At 48.9% G+C, this 10588-nt stretch overlaps 1 protein-coding gene across 9 annotated transcripts in view; it reads right to left on the bottom strand.

Annotated features, from left to right (window-relative positions):
• The window catches only part of LOC309799330 (uncharacterized protein C1orf159), a 29083-nt gene extending 19156 nt beyond the window's left edge, over positions 1-9927 (bottom strand). For 8 of the 9 annotated variants that reach the window (XR_014293265.1, XR_014293266.1, XM_082612281.1 and 5 more), the window contains exon 1: positions 9888-9927. The gene's annotated coding sequence lies outside the window, so the exon portion shown is untranslated. The remainder of the gene's footprint in view (positions 1-9887) is intronic. The other variant, XM_082612279.1, reaches the window with a different exon arrangement.
• Positions 9928-10588: the final 661 nt, after the last annotated feature.

The raw sequence follows: 10588 nt of genomic DNA on the forward strand, positions 1-10588 counted from the left end.
CCACGGCATGTGGGATCTTCCCGGACCAGGGCTCGAACCCGTGTCCCCTGCATGGGCAGGTGGATTCTTAACCACTGCGCCACCAAGGAAGTCCCTGGACCCCTTTTAAGAGGAGAAAACAGGCTTGCACAAGATCACACAGCAAGTACATGGCACAGCGAGTACACGGCAGGGTGAGGACTGGCCAGGCCCCTGGCTCCAGAGCCTCTACTTACCCCCAACACTGACCTGGGGTCTGAGGGTTTTCTACAGGGGCCAGTGTGTACTGCTTGTTTTACAACGTTCAACTAATACATTTAGCATGTCTAGCCAAGTACAGTGCAGTTCTACAGAAATTCTCTCTTTCTTTTTTTTTTTTGGCTGCACTGGGAGGCTTGTGGGATTTTAGTTCCCTGACCAGGGATTGGACCCGGGCCCTTGGCAGTGAGAGCACAGAGTCCTAACCACCGGACCCAGAAATTCTCAATTTAGTAAACAAAGGCATCCAAGACTTTAACAATTAAATGTAATATACCTCTAACTATTTTTAAAGACTATTAGCTAAAGTAAAGATAAAAACTGTGTTGTAGAATTTTCTAGCACAAGAAGTAAAATATATGTGGCCAAGAGCACTAGAAGTAGAAGGTGATCACTGGGACCCTCTGTGTTGTTTGTGAAGTACAGGATTAACTTTTAAGGTAGACCATGATAAATTAAACACACATATTTAATCTCTATAGGAACCACTATAAAACAACACAAAAGGGCAGAACTAAGAAGTCAATAAAGGACATAAAACAGAATTTTAAAAACTTGATTCACCAAAAAAAAAAAAAAAAAAGGGAGGAAAGGAGAAACAGATGGAAAAATAGAAATCAAACATCAAGATGGTAGATTTAAACCCAAACACTCTAATAACCGCACTAAATGTAAACAGACTAAATACTCCCTCAAAAAGTAGAGATTAACATCACTAATCATGAGGGAAATGCAGCAAATATACTACTCCACACCCATAAGGATGGCTACTATCAAAAAAACAGAAACAACTGGGACTTCGCTAGCAGTCCAGTAGCTAAGACTCCATGTTCCCAATGCAGAGGACCTGGGTTCAATCCCTGGTCAGGGAACTAGATCCCACATGCCACAACTAAGACCCAGCACAGCCAAATAAATAAATAAAATAAATAAATATTAAAAAAAAAAAAACCCAGAAACAATGAACGTGGAGAAATTTGAACCCTTGTCTGCTGCTGGTGGAAATGTAAAGCGGTGCAGCATTACCATATGACTCAGCAATTCCACTTCTGATTATTACTCAAAAGAACCCAAAACAGGGTCTTTAAGAGATACTTGTACACCAGTGTCCACAGCAGCATTATTCACAACAGCCAAGAAAAAAAAAAAGTGGAAGCAACCCAAATATCCATTGACCAATGAGTGAATAAACAAAATGTGGTCCATCCATACAATGGAATGTTATTCAGCCTTAAAAAGGAGGAAATTCTGGGCTTCCCTGGTGGCGCAGTGGTTGAGAGTCTGCCTGCCGATGCAGGGGACACAGGTTCATGCCCCGGTCCAGGAAGATCCCACATGCCACGGAGCGGCTGGGCCCGTGAGCCATGGCCGCTGAGCCTGCGGGTCTGGAGCCTGTGCTCCACAACGGGAGCAGCCACAACAGTGAGAGGCCCGCGTACCGCAAAAAAAAAAGGAGGAAATTCTGACACCTGCTGTAACATGGGTGAAATAAGCCAGTCACAAGAGGACAAATAATGTATGATTCCACTTATATGAGGGCCCTAGGGTCGTCAAATCCATAGAGACAAAAAGTAGGAGGGTGGGTGCCAGGGCTGGGGAAGGGGATGGGAGTGAGTGTTTAATGGGGACAGAGTTTCAGTTTGGGAAGATGAGAAAGTTCCGGAGGCGGATGGTGGTAAGTGTTGTACAACATCATAAATACACTTAATGCTACAGGCTATATATTTTTAAATGGTAAATTTCATGTTATGTATATTTTACTACAATAAAAGAAATCTGGAAAAAATGAAATTACATAATGCTTATAAAGTGCCTCAGTAAATGGTAGTTATTATAGTTATTTTTTTGAAAAGTAGAGATTGTCATATTGGATAAAAAGCAAGACCAAATGATATGCACTTTATAACAGACAAGCTTTATACATAAAGACACAGAACATTGAAAGCACAGGATGGAAAAGATAGACTATGCAATTACTGAGTATGAGAACACTCATGCAGATATACCGATATCAGACAAAGTAGACTTCGGTCTTTCACAACAATAACAGAGTAAATTCATCAAGAAGATAAATCAATCGTCTTGTATTGATTTGTATGCCCTGAATAAAACCTTGCAAATACATGAAGTTGAGAGAACTAAAAGAAAAAAGACAAATCCACAACTGTGATTGGAAACTTTAATACCTCTCTTTCAATAATTGATTGAAAAAGTAGACAAAAAAAAAAAAAGAGTAAGGATATAAAAGATTTGGGCAGGGCTTCCCTGGTGGCGCGGTGGTTGGGAGTCCGCCTGCCGATGCAGGGGACATGGGTTCGTGCCCCGGTCCGGGAAGATCTCACATGCCGTGGAGCGGCTGGGCCCGTGAGCCATGGCCGCTGAGCCTGCGCATCCAGAGCCTGTGCTCCGCAACGGGAGAGGCCACAACAGTGAGAGGCCTGAGTACTGCAGGAAAAAAAAAAAAAAAAGATTTGGGCAATATTTGACTCAACTGACAATTACAGAATATGACACTCAAAAAAAGTGTAATACACACTCTTCTTAAGTGCAAACAAAATATTCACTAACAGACCGTATGTTTAACAAAACATAAATTGATAAAACAAGTATCAACAAATTCAAAGGGTGAAAATCATACAGAGTATATTCTCTGACTAAATGGAATTATATTAGAAATCAGTAACAAAAGATATTTAGAAAATCTCCAAATACTTGTAAATTAAACAACAGACTTCTAAATAACTCATGGATCAAACATAGGAAATTTTAAAATATTTTTAACAGAAAGATAAAGTGCGACCTATCAGATTTTGTGTAGGAAACTAAAGCAGCGCTTAGAAAAAAATGTATAGTTTTTAATGGTTGTATAAGAGATGAAGACAAGTGTGAAATCACTGACCTGTGCTTCCGTCTTAAGATAGAAAAACAAGAGTGAATTCAACCGTATTAGGCAGATGAAAGGAAATAATTTGAATCAAGATGAAAGGAAAGAAACTGAATTAATATTTGTAAAACTTCCCACCAAGGAAACAGTGAACCCAGACAGCTTCACTAGTGAAGTCTAGCAAAAAACTAAGAACTAATACCAACACTGAACAAAGTCCTTCAGAAAACAAAGGGGAAGGGGACCTGTCCTAGCTCGTTTATAAGGCCAGCAAGCAAGACTCAAACACAGGCCAGCACAACCCCGACAGAAATCCAGACAAGGACATCACGAGGGAAAAAATGCAGACTGACATCCCTCGTGAATACAGACCCCAAACCCCAACAGAACATCAGCAAACTGCATTCAGTAAAACACAGAAACGTGACAGAACACGACCAAATGAGTTTCTTCCTGGAACATAAGACTGACTTGACGTAGGACTTCCCTGGGGTCCAGTGGTGAAGCATCTGCCTTCCAACGCAGGAGACACGGATTCAATCCCTGGTTGGGGAACTAAGATCCCACATGTCGCGGGGCAACTAAGACCCAACGCAGCCAAAAATAAAATTTAAAAATAAATAAATAAACATTTTTAAAAAAGTCTTTGTAACTTCGGGGGAAAAAAAAAAGATTGACCTAACGTACAAAAACCAGTCAATGCAATCAACCACTTTAATAGATTAAAGAGGAAAAAAAGCATGTAACCATTTCAGCAGATGCAAAACGAGCGTTTGACAAAATTTCAGACCCATTCATGATAACTCTCAGCAAACTGAAAACAGGAGACACCCTCAGCGTGCGGCAGGGCGTCTCCAAAAACCCCACAGCTGATGCCATAGTAACAGTGAAGAGGCCAAGGCCACCCAGCCTTAGCAGGTCTAGTCAACAGTGTCCTGTGGCTCAAGCCAGTGCAGTGAGGACAGAAAACAAAGCAAAAGCCACAAGGTTAGAGAGAGGAGTGATCGTGCCTCTGTGCACACGGCCTGGCTGTTCACAGGGAAAATCCTAGGAAATCTTAAAAACCTACTATAATTTGTAGGTGAATTCAGCAATGTTGCAAGAATATAAAGTCAATATACAAAACCAACTGTCATTTCTATATACTAGCAACAAGTAATTGGAAAATGAAACCTAAATAAATATCATTTACAATGGCATTCAAAACAGTCTGTTTGTGGGGATAAACTTAATAAAAGATGTGTAAGACCTGAACACAGAAAAAGATAAAACTGCTGAGAGTTGTTCAAGATCCAAATAATAGAAAGACATACAATAAGGGTATATATATATCAACATGAACACACACACACATATATGTGTGTATCTCCATTCATCCACATGAATGGATTAGAGGACTCAATATTACTAAGATTAATTTCTCCCCAAATTGACCCAATATTTAATATAATCACAATCAAAATTACAGCAGACTTTTTTTTTTGAGGAACTGACAACCTGATTCTGAAATGTATATGAAAATACAAAGAATCTAGAATAGCCAGAGCAATTTTTAAAAAGAAGAGCAAGTGGGACTTCCCTGGTGGTCCAGTGGTTAAGACTCCAAGCTTCCAATGCAGGGGGTGCAGGTTCGATCCCTGGTCGGGGCACTAAGATCCCACATGCCACGGGGTGCGGCCAGAAAGTAAAAAAAATAAAAATTAAAAAGAATAAAAGCACAAGCATGGAGGATTTACACTGCCGTACCTGAAGACTTATTATAAAGTCACAAGACAGTGTGGATTGATGAACAGATAGACTAATGTAACAGAATAGAGAACCCAGAAATAGATCCTCACAAACACAGTCAAATGATTTTTGATAAGATGTCAAAGCAATTCAATGGAAAAAAGAAAGTTTTTTTCAAGAAATGGTGCTGGGACAGCTGGTTACTTACATGGAATAAAAAGTGAAACTACTAGACTCACATCATAGGAAAAATTAATTAGAGATGGCTCACGGAGCTAAACACAAAACTGAATCTATAAACCTTCTACAAGAAACTACAGGAGACTATCTTTGTGCCTTTTGGTTAGGCAAAGACTTTTAAATAGGACACAGAAAGCATGAACCAAAAAAGGAAAACAATTGATAAACTGAACTTCATCAATATTAAAAACTTCTGCTCATGAAAATACACCATTATGGTGGATGTAAACTCTATGCATTTGCCAAAATCCATAGAATGATATATCACAGAGAGTAGACTTTAATACATGCAAAAAAATCAACAATACCCACCAGAATGTCAGGGATGTCAGGATGGAAAGCAGACTGTGACCACTGAATTTAACTGTATCACAACGTGTGACACCAACACACTGAAGGGGACAGGAAGACAGTGTTTTGACTGGGAACTGTAAGACCAACGATAAGAAGAAACCAAATATAAACATGGTACTCAAGGTGATAAATTTGTTTCTCAGAGTGGGGAGGTATATGGGTGAACAATTCTGAAACTGCTTTCTATGTACACTGGGGTGGGACAAATAAGAAAATGATGGCGATGGCAGTGAGAAGGTTACATATAAGCACTTTTGTTACAGACACACAGGTGAACAGATACACAGATATCCATCTGCTAAGAGGACGACAGGCAATGGCACCCCAGCAGCAACGCCCACACCCGCTGCCGGGCCCTGGTTTCTTTCTTTTTTTTTTTTTTTTTTGCGGTACGTGGGCCTCTCACTGCTGTGGCCTCTCCCGTTGCGGAGCACAGGCTCCGGACGTGCAGGCTCAGCGGCCATGGCTCACGGGCCCAGCCGCTCCGCAGCATGTGGGATCTTCCCGGACCGGGGCACGAACCCGTGCCCCCTGCATCGGCAGGCGGACTCTCGACCACTGAGCCACCAGGGAAGCCCTGGGCCCTGGTTTCTAAATCCCAGTCTCCCATGAAACGCACCAGCGCTCTCCGGAGAACTGGGTGACTCTAGGGCTGAGGCAGGAACACAACAAGAAGAAGTGAAGCTGGACTGGCTGGCAGCGCAAGAAGGGAAGGAAGCGCTCACAACCAGGGGCGGGGTGTGGGAGGGGACGGCAACGACGAGGTCCTGGCGGCCAAGGCTGGAACGAGGTGAGCAGCCAGACCAACAGCGCGGAGCTGCGTCCCCGCCAAAGTGCAGACAACACCCACGAGTCCAGCCTCCTTATGGGACTCCAGACCACACGGTGGTCTTCCCCTGAGCTTCGCTCCCACCCCCGGGAGGGAGGGCTGCCCCTCTGAGTGGCTGCCAAAGAGACGGGAGGACAGGACAAGGAGCGACACTCCTGGGCAGATACCCCCGAGCCAGGTGACCAGGCCGACAGCCCCCGTGATGTCGTGCGGACGTCAGGTGCCCTGAGGTGATGTGACGAGAGCGCCACCTCACCTCTGGAGTCTTCTTTCCAAAAACCACAACCCCTGTCTAACCAGGAGAAAACCCAGCAGACAAACCCCAAATCAGGGACATGCTACAAAACACCTGAGCAGTCCTCCTCAAAACCGTCAAGGTCACGAAAAAGTAGGCTCCCGGATGGGACCCCGGGCAGAAAGAGGACCCTGAGGCAGCGCGTGACCTGCAGCCTGGAGCGCGGGGAACAGTAACGGAACACCGTCGCGTCTCTGTTTCCACAAGTGGGCCTCGGTCTGCATCTTTCTGTAAACCTAAACCACTCCAAAAGAGTTTAATTTTAAAAAGACGCTATTAATAATGCGAATAGGCAAGTCAAACAATGGGAGGTAACACTCTCTCTATATATATATACATATATCTGACATGGCTTGTATCCAGAAGACCTAGAGGAAATTACAACTTGATAATTTTTATGATTTTGTTTTATTTATTTATTTTTGGCTGCATTGGGTCTTCGTTGCTGCGCGCGGGCTTTCTCTAGCGGTGGCGAGCGGGGGCTACTCTTCGTTGCGGTATGCGGGCTTCTCATTGTGGTGGCTTCTCTGGAGGAGCACAGGCTCTAGGCTCGTGGGCTTCAGTAGTTATGGCACGCAGTCTCAGTAGTTGTGGCACATGGGCTTAGTTGCTCCGCGGCATGTGGGATCTTCCCAGACCAGGGATCGAACCTGTGTCCCCTGCATTGGCAGGTGGGTTCTTTATCACTGTGCCACCAGGGAAGTCTCTACAACTTGATAATTTTTTTAAAAGGCAGGGGACTTTCCTGGTGGTCCAGTGGTTAAGAATCCACCTTCTAATGCATGGGACGAGGGTTTGATCCCTGGTCGGGAAACTAAGATCCCACATGCTGCGGGGCAACTACTGAGCACATGGGCCACAACTAGAGAGCCCGCGTGCTGCAACTACAGAGCCCATGCGCTGTGGAGCCTGCGCGCCACAACTAGAGAGAAGCCCACGTGCCGCAGCGGAGGATCCTGCATGCTGCAAGGAAGATCCCATGTGCCACAACTGAGACACAGTTTAAAATAAATTATAAAAAAATAAATATTTAAAAATTTTTTTAAATTAAAAAAGGCAAAAAACTTGATCAGATGCTTCAAGCAGGTGTCGCAGACGGATGCATGCCCAGCATCACTGCTCAAGGAGATGCAGATGGAAGACACTAGTGCACACCGCCCTGCCCACCAGGCCCCACACAGCAGTCTTACGCCCACAGAACACAAGTGCAAGAATGTGCACGATCCCATCACCCAAGACAATGCCAGCAACCCACCCAAGTGCCGTCCCAGGTCGGGCATTGCGCTGTGGACAGCCAGGACACTCCACAGACCATGGAGTCTAACACAGCACCATGAAGGAACGTGTCAGAAATCAGAACCATGCCGGATTCTGGGGGGCAGGGCTGGGAAGGCTTATGAGGTCTCAGTCAGCCCAGGGCAGCTTAGACAGACATTGTTCCTCACAGAACCGGGGCTGGGAGGCCCAAGGTCCAGGTGCCAGCAGATCCGGCCTCTGGTGAGGGCCCTTCCCGGCCTGCAGATGGCCGCCTTCTCGCGGTCCTCCTGGCCTTGCCTTGGTGTGTGAGCAGGGAGGGGGGTCTCTGTCTTCCTCTTGTTATCAGGGCACCGATCCCCTCATGGGCCCCCCTCACCCTGATCACCTCCCCGAGGCCCCACCTGCAGACAGCATCACGCTGGGGGTCAGGGCTTCGACACAAGGATTCAGGGGACACAACATGAGGGAACCTTTAGGGATGACAGAAATATGCTCTATCATGCCAGTGTGCAAGTTACACAGCTATATACATTTGTCAAAACTGGGCAAACTGAACCTATGCACTTCACTTATGTGGATTATATGTAATCACGAACTGAATAAATGCAATTCATTTTCTATTTTGAAAATCTTATTGAAGCCAAAAATCTAAGGAATTGGGTCCAAAAATTTCTACAAGGTAATGAAAAGTTTGGTGAGAATTTAAATTGTACCATGTGTTCTTTCATGACTCTCATTTTTCCTTAGAAGCATTGGTTTCAAGGAAGAAGTCACTGTGATTCTGAACAAGTAACAAGTCAGGTACCGGGGCGGGGCGGGGGAGAATTATTCAGGTCCATCAATAGCTGTTGGGTGCTGGGCCAGAAAACCACATAAACAGCTCTCCGACAGGAGGCCCTGCCCGGGTGACCATGGCAGGGGGCGGACGCGATCTTCCAGCCTTGCGGGCAGCTGTGGCTGGAGAAGGGAGAGGGGCAGGTGGTCACCAACTTCACAGTTCACGTGTGCTGCCCTTTCCCTCTCCCACCGTCGAGCACAACGCAGGAGGGCCCGCTGCATTTCCAGCGCCTCCGTGCGGGTACCTCCAATCAGCCTCTCAGCGAGCAAAGGGCGCCACGGGCAATATGAGAACCGCGGACCTTCTCATTCTCCTGCTTCCCATTCTGAAAATCCCCCCACGATCAAGGAAGATCAGCGCAGTGAACGATCTGACCGACGTAAGGGACACACTCCCGGCTGCTGACACTTACGGCTCGGGGGCCTCAGCAGCCCCGAGACGGAGCTGCCGGTTGGACCCTTGGAGCCCACCTGGGGGGTCCTTGGCCTTGGGGACGCGGGATTCCCAGTGCTGTGGTGACCAGAGGTCGTTCTTCAAGTGAATTACGCGACAAATCACAGCTTACCTCGCGGCACAGGGCGATGCAGGGAGGGGCGGGCGGCGCCCTCGGGGTGCGGGGGTGAGCACCCTCGAGCCGCGGCTGCTCCGCCTTTGGGAGGAGCGCCCAGGGCCAGGTGGGGTGAGCGTGTGCCAGGAAGAGAAACTTTCCGGAAAACCCAGGTTTGATTTCCTTCTAGGAGCTCCTGAGATCACCGTGGCCGTTCAGACTCTGGCTAACCCAGGCTGCTGCGGAGGTGCGGGGAGGAGCAGAGAATCACGGGGCCCAGCTCTGCCCCCGGCCCCGCAGGGGCCCGGGGAACAGGACAAAAGGGCCACCCTGGCGCTCGGGCACCAAGGAGCTGCGTTGGCTCGAACGCTGCTCCTTGAAACGCTGTGATACGCGCGTCCGAACCCCGGTCTCAATTAAACCGAAACTAAAGCATCAATTAAATCGTCCTGGTGACGACGCACACAGACCCTGCTAGACCAGACTGGACACTGTGGGGGCGATATATCCACCGCGGGCCCTCCCGCGCGGCCGGGGCGGCGGGGGGCGCGGAGGAGCAGGGCGGCCGGACCCCGGGCCCTCCGCCCCTCCCCGCCGCTACCGCCCGGCCCGGGGTCCACACCCTGAGGGCCGCCCCCCGCCCTCCCCCCGCGTGCCCGCCCCCGGCCCCTCACTCACCCCCGCGCCCTTCGGGTTCCTCTTTCGTACCCCCCGCCCTCCAGGCGGTCGCGCTGCGCCCCCTGGGACTTGTAGTCTCTCCACAGCTCGAGCCTGGGTGCAAGGGAGCGTGGCTCCCAGCCCAAAACTACACCTCCCGGCGGTCGACGCGAGAGCCCGCCCCCGCCATGTAGGTGCCAGGCCAGGGTTCTCGCGACATCTGCAAGCGCGCGCGGAGCGGCCTGGGAAGTGTAGTCTAGGGCCCTGAATAGGGCAGCGGAAGCGACGGGAGGCCTGTGCAGGACGGGAGGCCAGCTGTTCGCGGACGCTCGGCGAGGCTGCCCGTCGGTGTCCGGCGGGGCAGCGATTCCGGAGACAGCGCGGGGCTACACAGCCGCGTCTCGGAGGGCGGCGCCGCGCTGCGAACAGGGTTCCGGCTGCGCCTCTGGAATCGGCCTGGGGGCCGCTCCCGGCGCCCGGGGGCGCGGCCCGCGCTCGGGCGCGGTGGACGGCGGGGCCCGGAAAAGGCCTCTGTGGGGTTTGCAACCTCTGTGCGCGGTTCCCCAGGAAGGACGCTGTTCCTGGGCTGCCCCTCGCCCAGCTCTGCCAGTTTCGGGACCTCAGGCGGAGCCCTTCTCACGGGGTGGGGTCGGGGTACGTGGGATCCCCGGGGCCTCGTCCGCAGCAAGGCTGCCTCTGGGGAAGGCTGTGACGAGGAGCTT

Source organism: Mesoplodon mirus (genome assembly GCF_964341445.2).
Source record: "Mesoplodon mirus genome assembly, chromosome: 3".
Lineage (NCBI taxonomy): Eukaryota > Metazoa > Chordata > Mammalia > Artiodactyla > Ziphiidae > Mesoplodon > Mesoplodon mirus.